The sequence below is a fragment of the Convolutriloba macropyga genome, chromosome 9 (genome assembly GCF_964194025.1).
Source record: "Convolutriloba macropyga chromosome 9, txConMacr16.3, whole genome shotgun sequence".
Taxonomy (NCBI): Eukaryota; Metazoa; Xenacoelomorpha; order Acoela; family Convolutidae; genus Convolutriloba; species Convolutriloba macropyga.
The window spans coordinates 35917188-35931796 of NC_134476.1; the positions used below are offsets into that span (position 1 = coordinate 35917188).

The 14609-nt window shown below is 33.8% G+C and overlaps 1 protein-coding gene and 1 long non-coding RNA gene across 2 annotated transcripts in view; one reads left to right on the top strand and one right to left on the bottom strand.

The window, feature by feature from the left end:
- Positions 1–14609, bottom strand: part of LOC142345753 (potassium voltage-gated channel subfamily A member 1-like) — a 488213-nt gene that overhangs the window by 378866 nt on the left and 94738 nt on the right. The window lies entirely within an intron of this gene.
- Positions 38–4481, top strand: LOC142345757 (uncharacterized). Its single transcript, XR_012759354.1, has 2 exons — positions 38–909; positions 4073–4481. It is a non-coding gene; the product is annotated as an uncharacterized LOC142345757 (long non-coding RNA).

Here is a 14609-nt window from a genome sequence, read left to right on the forward strand (position 1 = left end):
TTGCTATATACTCGAAATGAGCAGTTCAGAGCACGAAATGAGCAGTTCAGAGCACGAAATGAGCAGTTAGCAAACAGTCGCTTTCTTTTACACTGCATTACGTAATAAAATTTCAACTGCATTCTTAACTATGGCGCTGTATGAGAAACTAAACTCAATTGATCTTAACGATACAAATTCAATGCGTTCATTATTTCTGGATTTCATTAAAGAAATTAATTATCAAAAAGAAGAAATCAACCAACTGCGTAGAGGATGTGACCAACTAAGGACCGAAAAGGAGGAGCTTTCAAAGAGAGTTACTAAATTGGAACGTTATTCATCTTTTATGTGTTTGACTTTTCATGGGGTAGAGAACGGTGGTGAGTACCCGGTACAGAAAATTGTGGAGTTAATCAGGTCAGTACAATTTTCAATTGAAACTCATGATATTGCGGCCTGCCATTACCTACCTGGGAAAGGTAAAAGAAAATTCATAATTGTTAAATTTCTTTATAATCATCAGCGCGATTCGGTATGGTTTAATCGCAATTCTTTTTTTGATCCGGTTTCTGGGGCAAAAATCCACATAAACGAGCGTCTAGCGGAAAGTGATAGAGACTTGTACAACTATTGCAGAAAAGAAAAAAATCTTCTTACAACCACGAACAAAAACCAAGTACGCGTTAAGTTCTCAGAAAACGATACAACTTGGTATCCAGTTGACAGTCGGCATCAAGTTGATTACCTTGTGGGAACTAATGGTAATACTGAAAACGAATGGGGTATGGAAACAGTAGAGATGTTGGCACAAGAACCTTATGTAAATAAGAAAACACCATCGAAAAGAAGTCGGCAGGTGGCTTTTCAATCACCTCAAGGAAGTTTTCAAAAGCATTGTGGCACAAAAGAATTTGACAAGCTGGACAGGTTATGCTGTTTGACTGAAAAAGTATTCAATTTATTGGTTGAAAAAGAGTCTCCGCCGTCCAAAAAAAGTACAAACTTGAACGATGAATGCAATAACTTCGAGTAATCAGAGCAGTGAAGAGAATCCGATTTAGTCTTCATACATCATTGATTGTCATACTAAAAACAAAAGCCGAACTTTTTTGGATTTAAACATTCAGTCTTTGAGATTCCATCATGCTGAACTAGTAGTTTTCCTTGATACATTAGATCAAAAACCTGATGTTATTGCTTTAACTGAGACATGGTTAAATGATAGTGACCAGCCTGACGACTATGATCTGCCAGGTTATCAGACAATAGTGTCGAAACCCAGAAACAACGCTAAGAGACGATCTGGTGGAGTAGCCTTTTACATTAGAGATAATCTTCAATATACAATACAGGATACTAACACAGAAATTGAATGCTTAATTTTACAAGTGAAATACGACGAGAAATGTTTGCATAATTTTTGTGTGATTTATAGACCTCCGTCTTTGAAGTTAACTGATTTTCAACCAAAGCTGGAAACGATTTTACATTGTTTGAAGTTTTCAAAAGAGGAAAGTTTAATCTTTGGTGATTTCAACATAGATATATTAAAGAGAGAAAAAAGTACAAAAAATTATGAGAATCTTTTAAGATCATTTGATTTTCAAGTACAAAACTCAATGCCTACAAGGGTAACCAAAAATTCAAAGAGCTGTATTGATCATATAATCACAGAAACAAACATAAAAACTGGAACGCTAGCGACGACAATAAGCGATCATTTTATATTAACTGCTGAATGTTTTGTATCAAGCTTAAAAATTAAAAGCATTCAGTCATCGGTACTCATGCGAAATTTGAAATCAATCAAAACAGACAAAGCGCTGAATTTTCTTTTCGTCTTAGACCAGAATATCAAAAAAATTCCTGAGAATTTGAATGCTAATGATTACATGAGTACAATGATCAAGAAAATTATTGAAAGTTTAAACAAATTTGCGCCTGAAAAGGTTTTCGAAACGTCTGATTCTCCTAAATCTGCAAGCTGGATTACAAATGAAATCAAAAATGCCATTGTAAAGAGACAAAATGTTTCAAAAATGGATAGCAGAGCCTACTATTGAAAACCAAACTAGATAAACAAATACGGAACAAGGTAACTAACTTGATAAGAAATGGAAAGAGACGATAACTTCAAAAAACTAGGCAAAAATCCAAGCCCAAAAAAAGAAAGGACAATACCATCGATTTACCAAATCTTGATGACTTGAACGATTACTTTGTTTCAATTGGACCAAAATTATCTGCAAAATTTAATAACGAAAAAAGCAGTTGCAATATACGCAATAATGAAAAAACGATGGTACTTCATCAAACAAATGAATCAGAGGTTACAAAAATCTTGAGGAAAATGAAAAACAAGAAAAGTACTGGTCATGATGGAATCTCAAACGAAATTTTGAAGTGTTGTTCTCCCATTATTGAATGTCATCTTGCAAGAGCCATTAATTATTGTTTGCTAGAGCGTATTTTCCCAGATTCATTAAAAGTAGCCAAAGTAATACCCTTATATAAAAAAGGAAACAAGACTGACCCTGGTAATTACAGACCTATCGGTTTACTGAGTACAATAAGCAAAATTCTAGAGAAAATCTTACTTAAGAGTATGATGAAATTTTGTAAAAAATAATTTGCTAGCGAACAATCAGTTTGGTTTTAGATCTAAAATGTCATGTGTGCATGCAGTTGCCACCATAACGGAGTATATTCGAAATGTTATTGCCAACAAATCAACTGGGCAAGCTAGTTTTATTGACTTAAGCAAAGCTTTTGATACAATAGATCATGAAATTTTGTTACTAAAAATAGAAAGATATGGATTCAGAGGTCCAATTTTAGAGCTATTAAAGAATTATTTAACTGGGCGCACCCAGTTTGTAAGTGCAGGATGCAAAAAAACGACAGAAAAGCAAATAGTTTGTGGCGTACCTCAGGGCTCTGTTCTGGGCCCTTTTTTGTTCATTTTGTATATCAATGATCTCCCCGCAGTTTGTAATGAAAGCACTTTAGTAATGTTCGCAGATGATACTACTGTTGTTAATGCCATTAATGACAATAATTCGCCTCTACAATTGGATGTTGAAAGAGTTTCCAACTGGTTTAATACTAACAAATTAACAATTAATTATGTCTAAAGTGGAGCCATAAATTTCGGTAAACCCACAAAAGAAAAAGTAAAACTCAAGGATAATGCTCTAGATTACAACACATCTTGTAAGTATTTAGGAATCTACATTGATAAGAACTTAACATTCCGTGATCATGTTGATTTTGTTGTTAAAAAACTTAACAAGTTTTGCGGACTAATTTATCGGGTACGACATTTTTATTCAAGAAGGTGTCTTCTAATGTTTTATGACTCTTTTGCCAAATCGGTCATAACTTATGGTCTATTAGTCTATGGGAACACAAGCAAACAGAATTTAAAAGAAATTGATAGGGTACAGCGAAAAATCATTCGAGCATTTTTTTTTCAGGAAAAAATATGAATCCTTAGGTCTTACACTAATTGACAACAAGATATATACTGTATACGAACTTTACGTGATTGAACTTGTCAAAGAACTTTTTAAACAAATAAGGTCCGAATCTCCGCTACAATACATAATTCCGCAAAGTCTAGCAGTCATTAAAAAACAAACGAGATGGAGTTTAAGAGGCCTATTTCCCCCACCAATTTCGAAAACTACAAAAAACAAAAAGTCATTAGCTAAATTGTTGAAGAAAACATATAATTGGCTAAAACAACTGAATTTATTACCCGAAAACTTTCAAAACTTTAGTTTTCAGCAAGTGAAAGCACATATATCAAAAATAAATGAGCTTTACATTAAAGATAATAGGGATGTTTTTACCCTCTATTACTAACTTTTAATACGCTTCAGCAAGATGACATCAATTTATTTGGGTTATCAATTTTTTGCGTATATGGGCACAGACTTGAAGAGCAATTATGCTCATTTTGTGTCCTAATTGGATTGTAATTGGATGTGATGATTTGAAATGTTGTCCAATACTATCCAATTGAATTAACTATTCTATTCTATTCTATACTGTACTTTTTGACCTCTAAAATGAATTACCATTTTAGGTGATTGGACTTCACATGATTGGGTTGAATTGTGACGAGATGCTGCAGGGCTTCTCAGTGGCTGTCAAAATGGGTGCAACCAAGGCAGAGTTTGATGACACTGTCGCTATACACCCGACTGCATCTGAGGAACTTGTCACTTTGACTGAAGCTAATCTTGTATGATCACACAAACACATCCTAACATCTGATAAACATCCTAACAAAATGAACACAAAATAATCAGGCTAAATATCAGGTGACAAGCTTGACAGAAAATGTTAATACTGTAAACTGGAAATAATTGTATTTTGAAGATTGATTTACAATTGTGTTATGCGAGCTTCCTGTAAGTACAGATTTGACCATATCTTTAAATGAATTGTAGATATTAGTTAAAAGCTGCTCTTGAATTTTATTTTGATTGGCATTTTTTAAACTGACAATTGAGATGGAATTTTGCTCATTTGTGCATTTAGGAGCGGGGACGACTTAGAGATGAGCCACGTTTTTTGTCAAACTCGGAAAATAATATTCCTCTAACATATGCCACTCGTAAACAAAAAGGGAAAGGTGACGGAGAGTTAAAGCTATGTGAGCGATACCTGACTTTCAGAGTTGAGCAGTTGAATCCTGGTTTTGTGTTTTACTTTGCTATTATTAATAGCCGCCCTCATCTCAGCCGGCTATTATAGCGCTCCTATTTTTACAATTCAAAGAATTTGAATTGTATTGGGGCGCTGTCTTTTTACGACTCGAAGAGGAGTATTGGAGAAGTCCTTAATCAATTTTATTGGAGTGATTTTTGAAGCGGGAATTGAAACGCGTGAAAAAATTTGGAGTGATTTTGGTGCTGAACAAAAGTGAAGAGCGGAGCGAAAAGAGAGTGGTTTTTGTTCATACCGCTGTATTTGAGAGAGCGAGAAATTGATGTGTGAAAAAATTTTCTCTAAGCGAGCGAATTTTTTTTGATCACGTGCGGCATTTTAAAGCAGTTTTTTTCATTTATTTTCGTTAAGAGGTTTGGTTATGATTTTGTTTTAATTTTAGGCTGGTTCCGGTAGTGGTTTGAAGGTTTCTGGAAATTCATATGAATTTTATGATAATTCGGAGGTTTTTAATGTATTTTGCTGATTTTACGGGCTAATTTTTGCGTTTTTTTGACGATTATTTGTTTTACTGGCTCAAATGGGTATTGAAGAAACCCCTTCTACTTGAGCAATATTATGATAACAATTGGTTACAGATTTGTAGGCAAGAATCTTTTTTTTGTTGAGAAATAAGACAGAAAAATGGCGAAAATTGGAACTATTCTTAATTTTTTGCATTTTTTCGTTTTTTTCTGTTTTTAGTTAAGTTACTTTGCCTATTATGACTTGCCTATTGTTTTGCGAGCATCTGGATACCCTATTGGCTGAAGGGTTTTTTCTTTGGATTTATATGTATTTTGAAATATTAAAAAGTTTAGTAACTTTTTCCAGTTTTTCAGTAAAGTTGTTTTTAAGAGCTTTTTCTCATAATTTAGCCTAAAGTATTTTTTTTCTCACAATTCACATAGGTGGTAGTTGTTTTGATGAAGTTATTTTGGCAGAGATAGCTTTTTCGGGATCTGAATTTATAACAATTTGATCAGATTTTTTATGATATTTGAACAGATTTGATTTTATTGTTTTTACTTTTTTGTTTCATGACTTTGTTTCAAGATAATCATAAATTAGTGAAAGAACGTTTTGTTTGATGAGTAGTTGCATGGCATTTAAATGGATTTTTCATTTCGAGTCGTTTCCGGAATTCTTCCGGCTATGTTTTTTTTAAGATCTGTTCACACATTTTCATGATTTTAAGTCAAATTGGAGTAGTGATTTTGGTCACGCCGAAACAGGAAGTAGAGCGAAAAAGCGAGTGGCTTTGCGGCGTGAAATTTTTGCGCTCTAATTTTAAAGTAGAGTTAGAAAACAGTGTATGAACAAAAATTCGCTTTCTCGCTATTGGTTTTTTGTTCATATGCGGCAATTTCACTTTGATTTTTGCTGTTTTTTCGATTTTTTGGATCGAATTTTTTTCTAAATGGTTTTCCCAATCCATTCCTAGACCGTTCTATGTCTAGTTTTCTGTTTAGTCAATGAAAATTCTTTGAATTGTACGTCAGGACTTGTCCTGCTATGTTTTTTTACTTCGTCGAACTTTTTTTCGCTTTACCATTTTGCCGCTTTTTCGACATTTTGCGTGAAATCTTTTTGACTTCTCTGGGCTAGTTTCTCTCTTCTCTCATTCTGCTAAAAGTGAATTTGAACATCAGTTGCTAAGCAAAGCAATTCAAAATGAACACAGTCAGTATAAAAAATTAAAATCAGAAATAGAAACGGGATAAACCCATATAGCCCAATTTTAGATGCGCGCTATTTGAACGTCGTTCCTATAAGTCTTAGTTACCGTCTCTTGTGCTTATTGGTATTGACAGTAGCCCCTTAGCCTCTCTTAAGAAACAGAAGTATGTTCAACTACGAAGAAATGCCATCAAAATAAATCGGACTTAAAAATGTTTTAGAACAAAAATCTTTTTTTTTCAATATCTTCTATTCTTTCAATCCAAATCATGCTTTTTGGAATCAACGGCGGATTTTTTCCGGCAATCTGCCGGGTATATTTGCCTTTTTCAGTCAAAGAATTTTTTTCCACGTCAGCTTTTTTCAGAGAGGCAGATATTTTGAAGCTGATTACAGGAACCGAAACAGGAGTCTAGTTGATGAGTGTTGATGACTTGATCACACAGCAAAAACATCACATTGATATATCCTGACTAATTGCATAATTGTTCCGACCCCTCTTGAGTGGGGATGGGAGGAACTATATACTCAAATGGGTGTTTTTGATCAGTCAATTTTGACCGATCGATATGCATCGTAGAGAGTTGTGAGTGGTATCCATAAAAAGCCCATCCAGAGTAGAATATGGAATTGAAAAGATTTTGATTTTCGTTTTCTAGAGCGAGTTATCGAGGCTTAATTTTTTGTGAATAATGAGACTGATTTGCGTTATTTTTATGCACCTTTTCCGGAACTTTTGCCTAAAATTTAGTCAATTTCCTAAAACTTTTTTAAATTGTTAACAATAGCATTGATTTGATTTTCAAAGACCAAAGAACTGTTGTTGACTATTTTGATTTAATTTTTTTGTCTAAAATTTTGGCTAAATTTTTCAAAATTCAGCCTATTTCATCAAAAATTGCACAAAATAAGATTCTTTAGCCCACTTTAAATGTGCCATAAGTACGCACCCAAACCCATTAACACAATATTCGTTAGCTCCAACGGGGTTATTCCTATTTCCACTCCCATTGAGAGTGCGCTGTGAAAAAATTTCCCGTTTTTCGCTAACTTTTTTTTGATTATCAAAAACGCAGCATTTGTTTTTGAATATTTTACCTACACATAAACTATATCTATAACACCTGAAACAACTAAGTGTTCTTAATGGACGCATATCAATAGCCAGGCTACTTTTTGGCCAGTCTTAGACTGTTACAATCCAAAAATAATTCCGATTGTAATCAGTCGGTCTTTTAAAAAAAATTAATCATTTTTATTATAATTAAAGAACACAACAACTCAAATCAAAGCTCACTGGTGACAGGTCCAAGTGGCTTCCTAAGCAATTCCATGTTTATGCATCTAATTTTTACTCGAAAGCTTGTGGTGGTTTTGATTTTTTAAACTTTGATTTTTCCATAAGCAAAGCATTTTTGAACTCTACCACTAATTTTCTCTTTATATGGTCAACGTGAAGCTCAGTGTCAACAAAGAAAGAATGCCCGTTCAATCTACTGAATTAAAACACATTGTTTTGCGGTTTTTTTAATCGTTAAGTTATGGTTTTCTGGCTTTGATACTACCAGGTTTCACATTTTTTTAATGGGCATTTGCAATTTTTCACGCCTTTTTATCGTTTTTTCACATTATCACATTATTGACAGCTCATACAACACATAACTGGCGTTTAAAATAAAGCAAAGTTGAACATATCAAAATCATTTAAGGTTCAGAATTTTGTTTTAACGGCTTGACACCACTGTCGAAGAATATAATGGACTTTTTTTTACCTTTTTTAAACTGTCGATTTCACTTTGTCTTATAGTCGTATGAAATTTCTCGGAGAATGACATGTCTCAATGGCTTTGTCAGAGGTTCAGATGAGCCCATACTCTGATTGAGTAAACAGCTGATGAATTTCATGAATTTGAAAAAAATGTTTTTTTAAAGAAAACTCTTACTTCGCATTTTTGTTCTTTTTTGTGTATTTGTCACCTAGTCTCGTTAATTACAGTTTACATATGACCTTATTGGCGTCAAGAGCAGACGCAAGAGTACAAAATCTAAAAATTTTAAGATTTCGTGGTGACTCTACTGGCTTGGCTCCGGTTGTTCGCAAACAAAACAGAAAATTAATATCGGATTTTTGTCTATTTTTGACGTTCTTTTTGTGAGCGCAACAGATATTCAGAATAACTTAAGGTCTCAAGGGCTTCTTTGTCGGCTAACAAGGAAACCATTTTGTTTTCCATTTTGTTGCTAATGGCTTTCATGACTGAAAATAATTGTTCTCGAAAAATACAAAAGTATTTCTTAGTTTTACCTCTTTCTCTTTTATTTGTCAACACTCATTAATGAGAGGTCTTTTTACCAACACTCATTAATGAGAGGTCGCATAACACATTATTGTTACTTGTAGACGGCGCAACCAAACAGCTTTTGAGGCGCAAAATTAGGTTTTACGGCTTCGACTGCGTTTTCTTGCAAGTTTCAAATGAGTTTTTGTTTGTCTCATTTGGAATTTTTCAGTTGATATCTAATGGTTTTCATTACTTTGAAATTAATTGTTTTTTGCAAAGATAAGCGAATGTATTAACTTTGCTATTTTTCTGTCTACTTGTAACCAAGTCCTATTATGGACTGGTCTCATATCTTTTTTGGGTAAAGTACAAGTTATTTCGTTCAATTTCAGTTTTATCTGACGCTATCTTGACTTTGATATTAAGTTTTTTTGAAAAAAAAATAGACAAACAGTTTCGAATATAATTATTGTTTGTTGTTGTTGTTTGATTTTTTTGTTCGTCTTGCCTGGCTTTCTTAATTATGGCAGATGTTACACTATGGTACCAAAAAGCTACTTACACCTAAAGATTTTTTAAAAAGCAATACAAACATCAAATAATATAACATTTTGAGTTCAAATTTTTTCTCTAATAACCCGTTATTACACATTTTGTTTTTTCTAACGTCTAGTAGACGTTTTGTTTAGTTTTGATACATGTTTCTTGCGATGTCTGTGTCAATTTCATTCCAGATTTCATACACTTTTTCTTCTAAGTTTTCCCAAAAAACTGTCTGTTTTCGTAATCGTTGCTTCAAAATTGACCATAAATTTTCAATAGGATTCAGATTTGGACTCCATGCTGGCCTTTCTAGTACCCTCCACTCGTTTTCTTAGAAAAAATTGCCGATAATCTTCGATTTATGCACAGGAGCATTATTTTGTTGAAAAATAATGTTCAGGAACTGCATTTTATCTTCGTAAATTTTCAACATTTCCAAATAGCTGACAGCGTTTAGCCTGTTTGGACACTTAAAAAGCAATTTCCGTCCATCTGGTTAAATTGCATCCCAAAACATAAGTGATCGTTTGTCCGAACTCAAATATTTTGTATTTTTTTCAAGAAATCTCGTTCCATTTCTTCGAAAAACTCTAAAAATTTCGTCACTGGAGATGCGCACCCTTGTTTCATCAGTAAAAACAACATTCTGCCAGAAAGTGAACGGCTTTTTGGGCATATTTATACCTCATTTTAAACGCAAACACTCGCTTTTTTTCTTCAAACTGCTCACTTTCTTGAAAAAAAGCCATATTTTTTGAGAATTCGTCCAACTGTACCTCCGGAAATTGAATCGTTGCAAAAGAAAGCGTTAAGAGCCACTCGAATGCGCTCCAGTGAGGTTTTGGGATCTTTCAAAACACCGTGAACTAACTTTTTTTCTAATTTTTTTGACAATTTGTAGGGTCTTCCGCTCGATTTTTGGGCTTCGAAACTGTTGTTTTTCAGGTAACGTTTGTATGCATACTGTGCACTGGATCTTGATTTCAAATTGAGTTCTTTTGGTATTTTAGACCATAAAAATCCGATATCTCGTAACGTAACAACTTGGCAAACGGTAAAAGAACAAAGCGGTTTGGCCATATTTTCTGTTTAAGCGGAGAAAGTGAGAACGAAATTTCTCTTAAAACTTCTAAATTTAACACCTTTTTTCACGCCTTAGGGCAATTCATGCTTATGAAGCACGATTCATGCTTTAAAAGCAGAAATCAAGCTGTACGTAGCTTTTTGGTACCATAGTGTATCAACCTAATGCGGTTTTTTTTTACTCCACTGAAGTATTTGCGTTGGACGTGACATTTTTGTTCATACACCACTCCACGTTTTGAAAAATACTAGAATTTTTGGTTAATTTCTAGCTGTCCCGCATTTGGTAGACATTTATGCCAAAAATGTGCAAGAGCGGGGGTGGAACTTTAGTCACGAACGCACATTACCGAGCCTCCTTCTTATTTATGCTTAATACAATACGTTAATGATGTCGTAGCGCTGATCATGGATGTTTACACAACAAGGAATTTGAATTTTATTTGGTGATGCTGGTGAACTAGAAGACCAGTTATGGTGACTTGGATTTTTTTTTAAATTGGGATGGGATGTAAACCAAAAAAACAAGTAAAGCTCGGAGGGTATTCAGTGTCGGCACAGCTCTCTTAGATTCTCACATTTAGAATTCTCTAAATATGTGATTAGGCAAAAAGGGAGGCATTGTTGTCGCCTAGATAAAAATTTATCTGTAAATGTTTTTAGATTGGCGGAGGACTTTTTAACTGAATCAGTTTCCAATTGCATCCTTATCAGAAACTGATAATGACCAAAATCTATAGTGTCGCATTGTTTGAGAAATTTTCCTTTACTAAAGGTTTGTGCGAAAAAAAAATTTAGTTGCTTTGCCATTCTTAAAAATCAGATTTTGTGTTTGAAAAAGCGCAGCTCTTCCAAACTAAGACTGGCAAATGACAAATGTACTGCTTTCTTATCACACTATTTTCATTTTTCATGGTTTATCTCCTTAAAAAGTGCATAGCTCTTCAGTCCTTTAAAAATTTGTTACTACATGGCAGACCTATTGGTTTTCATTACAGAGAATTGAACAGCTGGTTTTCAGACAGAGAATTGAACAGCTTCTTAACAGTTGCTCTTTTATTGTTGAAAATCGTTTCAAATGACCTTCTAAAAACGTTTTTTTACTGATAGAAATCATTGCATTGATAAGAAATGGATGCAAATTGTGATAGTCACATAACTTCTGATTCTAATGGAGATGAGACGCTAACTTAACGACTGGTTATCCATCAAAAAGGAAGTTACTTACAAATTATATGTCCAAATTTTCAAAAAGCTTACTGCGAATGAAGAATTTATCTGTGAAGTTATAACAAAACTAGCTAAGGACAAATTGACCGCAGATAGCGCGGCAGGTGAAGGGGTTATGGGGGTTTCATCAACTGGAGAGGGTTTTTGCATGGAAAAGGTTAGTTTTCAAAGCCACCCCACACAAAAAAGAAGAAAACAATAAAGTTTTTGGAAGCAGCATTGTAGCGAAACTTGAGGGAGACCACAGCCTTCCCTATGACTGTAGTTTCCACGCATATAGGGGGTCCACAACAAAGAAAAAGATCAAAATACTAGATGACTACCCGAACATAAAGCTCGAAACTTTTATCCTACAAGAGGGAACTAATAACATATTGATGTTTAATAAATCTGCTCGTGACATATTTTCAGAAATCAACGAGCTGGTCATAAAATTTTAAGTCAAATTTGAACCGGATGTGTTTCTACTGTGTGAGATGCCTCCCTTAAGGAATCAACTTGCTAATTGTGACAAAAACAAATTGATTGACGAATTCAATAGGTTTCTACATGAAAAGTTGTATAAGGAATCTAGTGGTTTTCAAGTGCTTAAACTCAACCAAATAATTTGCACCATTCATAACTCTAATGAAAATGTGCCGGATTACAATCAACTCTTCCACGATAATGTGCATCTGAATTATTCCAGTGGTGTACCAATGCTTGAGATCTTCTTTGTTATCTTCTAAGAAACTCATCTGGTTTAGTAAATGCTAGCAGTAAAATGTACAATAATGCTGTTTATAACATTGGACCAACCAGTAAAGGTCAGTCCTCACCCATGCGCAATATTCGAAACCCTTTCAAAAATCCAAATTTCTATAAACCCCGCCAGACTTATTCATATTTTGAACCATACCGATCATTGTTTGTGTTCTGTCGGTCGAATAGTGTACTCAATTAAATGCTAAGTTTTTAAAACATTTATAATCTTTTTGATTCTGTTTGAAAGATCGTTTGTCTATCTTCCTCCCGCGCCATCAAATTTCAAACAGAGATTCAATCCAATAGGCAAGAAACACTCTAATCTATGTTTTCAATATGTAATTATTTTATTTCCAACTATTTGCTAAATTTTTAGCGGTTAGTTTTTATTACTTCTCTACTCTAGTAGAGATATTTAATTGAACCCCAGCCCATACAAAAAATACAGTGATAATTTTACAAATGTGTGAGGGACTGTCCCCAAAAATCTAAAAATACTGCATCTAAACTCTCGGAGTTTTATACAAAATCCATCGAATTAAAACATCTGGTCAATGACATCGGAATTAATAGCATATATGGTTTCACCGAAACATGGTTAAATACATTTTCAAATTCGACACTAGTTGAAATACAGAAAAGTGATTTGATCTGTTTGAGAAATGACAGAGGCGCAGCGAAGTAAGCAGGTGGTTTAATGTTGCTAATACCAAAAACACTGAACGCAAAGTTGCGTACGGTCTTTGAAGACGTGAATGAAAATTGTGAAAGCATGTGGGTACAATTTATTCACATGAAAATCAGGCAAAAATATATGATCAATCTTTCTTACCGTCCCAATAAAAAGTTTGCTGGCGAGTTCCTTGAAAACTTAGCCAGAGGAATAGATCGGGTGGTATCTCAAAACATGCCGGTAATATTAATGGCAGACTATAAATTGAACTATTGTGACCAATCAGATCGTTCAAAAACTGATACAGTTGTTGTTTCTTACAATTTGAATATGAATAACGTGTCACATGCCTCGAGAATTGGAAAAAAAGGAACATTAATTGATTATGTTATAACGGATGGATAAACATGAACGATAAACAAAACTTACGTTTTTGATAACTTTATCAAAACTGACCATATGGCAAAACTCTCGATTCTAAATTTAACACTCACTAAAAAATCAACCGTTAGTTCAAAGTTGGTTTTTGATGAGACAAATTTAGATGTAAAAACATTGTGGAAAACTTTTAAAAACTCAGACCGGAGTTATTTTTAGTCAATAAAAGACACAGAAACACAATACACAACTTTTGAAAATATTGTTCTCAGTGCAGTAAGAACTCACGCTCCCTTGAGAAAAATATATATACGCAATGATAAACCTTTTTCTCTTTAGCACAAAAATTTGTTAGCGCAACAACTAGACAGTTACAAAATATGAAAGAAGGTCTAATTGACAATGGAATTTTTGACTAACTACCCAATACAAAAAATCAATTGAACTCCAACTAAAGATTTTGAAAACTTTCAGAAACAATTGATTGAGATTAACTCAAGCGGTCGAAAAAAATGGAAGGTTTTTATTGAAGTTAGAAACTTCAAGAGAACACCAACTAATGTCGATTTTTAAAAAAAATAGCTGTGGTAAACTCATAACAAATATACAAGAGATTGCTTATCAATTCAACTACGTTCCCCATCAATTAGGGGCTTTTAAGTTTAATAATAACGATAGAAAATGTCAGGTTGAAAACCACCACTCGGTTACACTCAATTTGTCTTTTAGATTTTTAATCAGCCATGAGTGCCTAAGAGCGCTTCTTCACTGAATCAAAAATAAACCACTGGGTCCCTCTAACTTGTCTGCTTGGGCACTTGAATTAGGAGCACCAGAACTAGCTAAATTGTTGTATTTTCTGTTTAATGAATATTTGAAAGCTGAACAATTTCCTTGGCAACATATATTTGCTCACATCACTTCGCTATTTAAAAAAAGTTGATATTGATAATCCATTAAACAATAAACCAATCTTTTTAACGTCTGCCCTATCAAAAATTTTTGAAAATGTACTTAAAGAGCAATTTGGAGAATATCTTTACAAAGCCAATATCTACAACAAAACGCAATTTGGGTTCCGGAAAAATTATTCCACGATAGACGCACTGGTATATTTAACAGAAACAATACAATGCAAGCTTGATAAAAAAAATCGGAAGCCTTGGGTTTCACTGGTTCAGGCAAGAATATTATCAAAAGTTTTCTTGATGATAGATTTCACTGTGTTAAAGTAAACAATGTAGAAATCGACAGGTTGAAATTAATCAAAGGGGTTCCGGAAAGTACGGTTCTCGGTC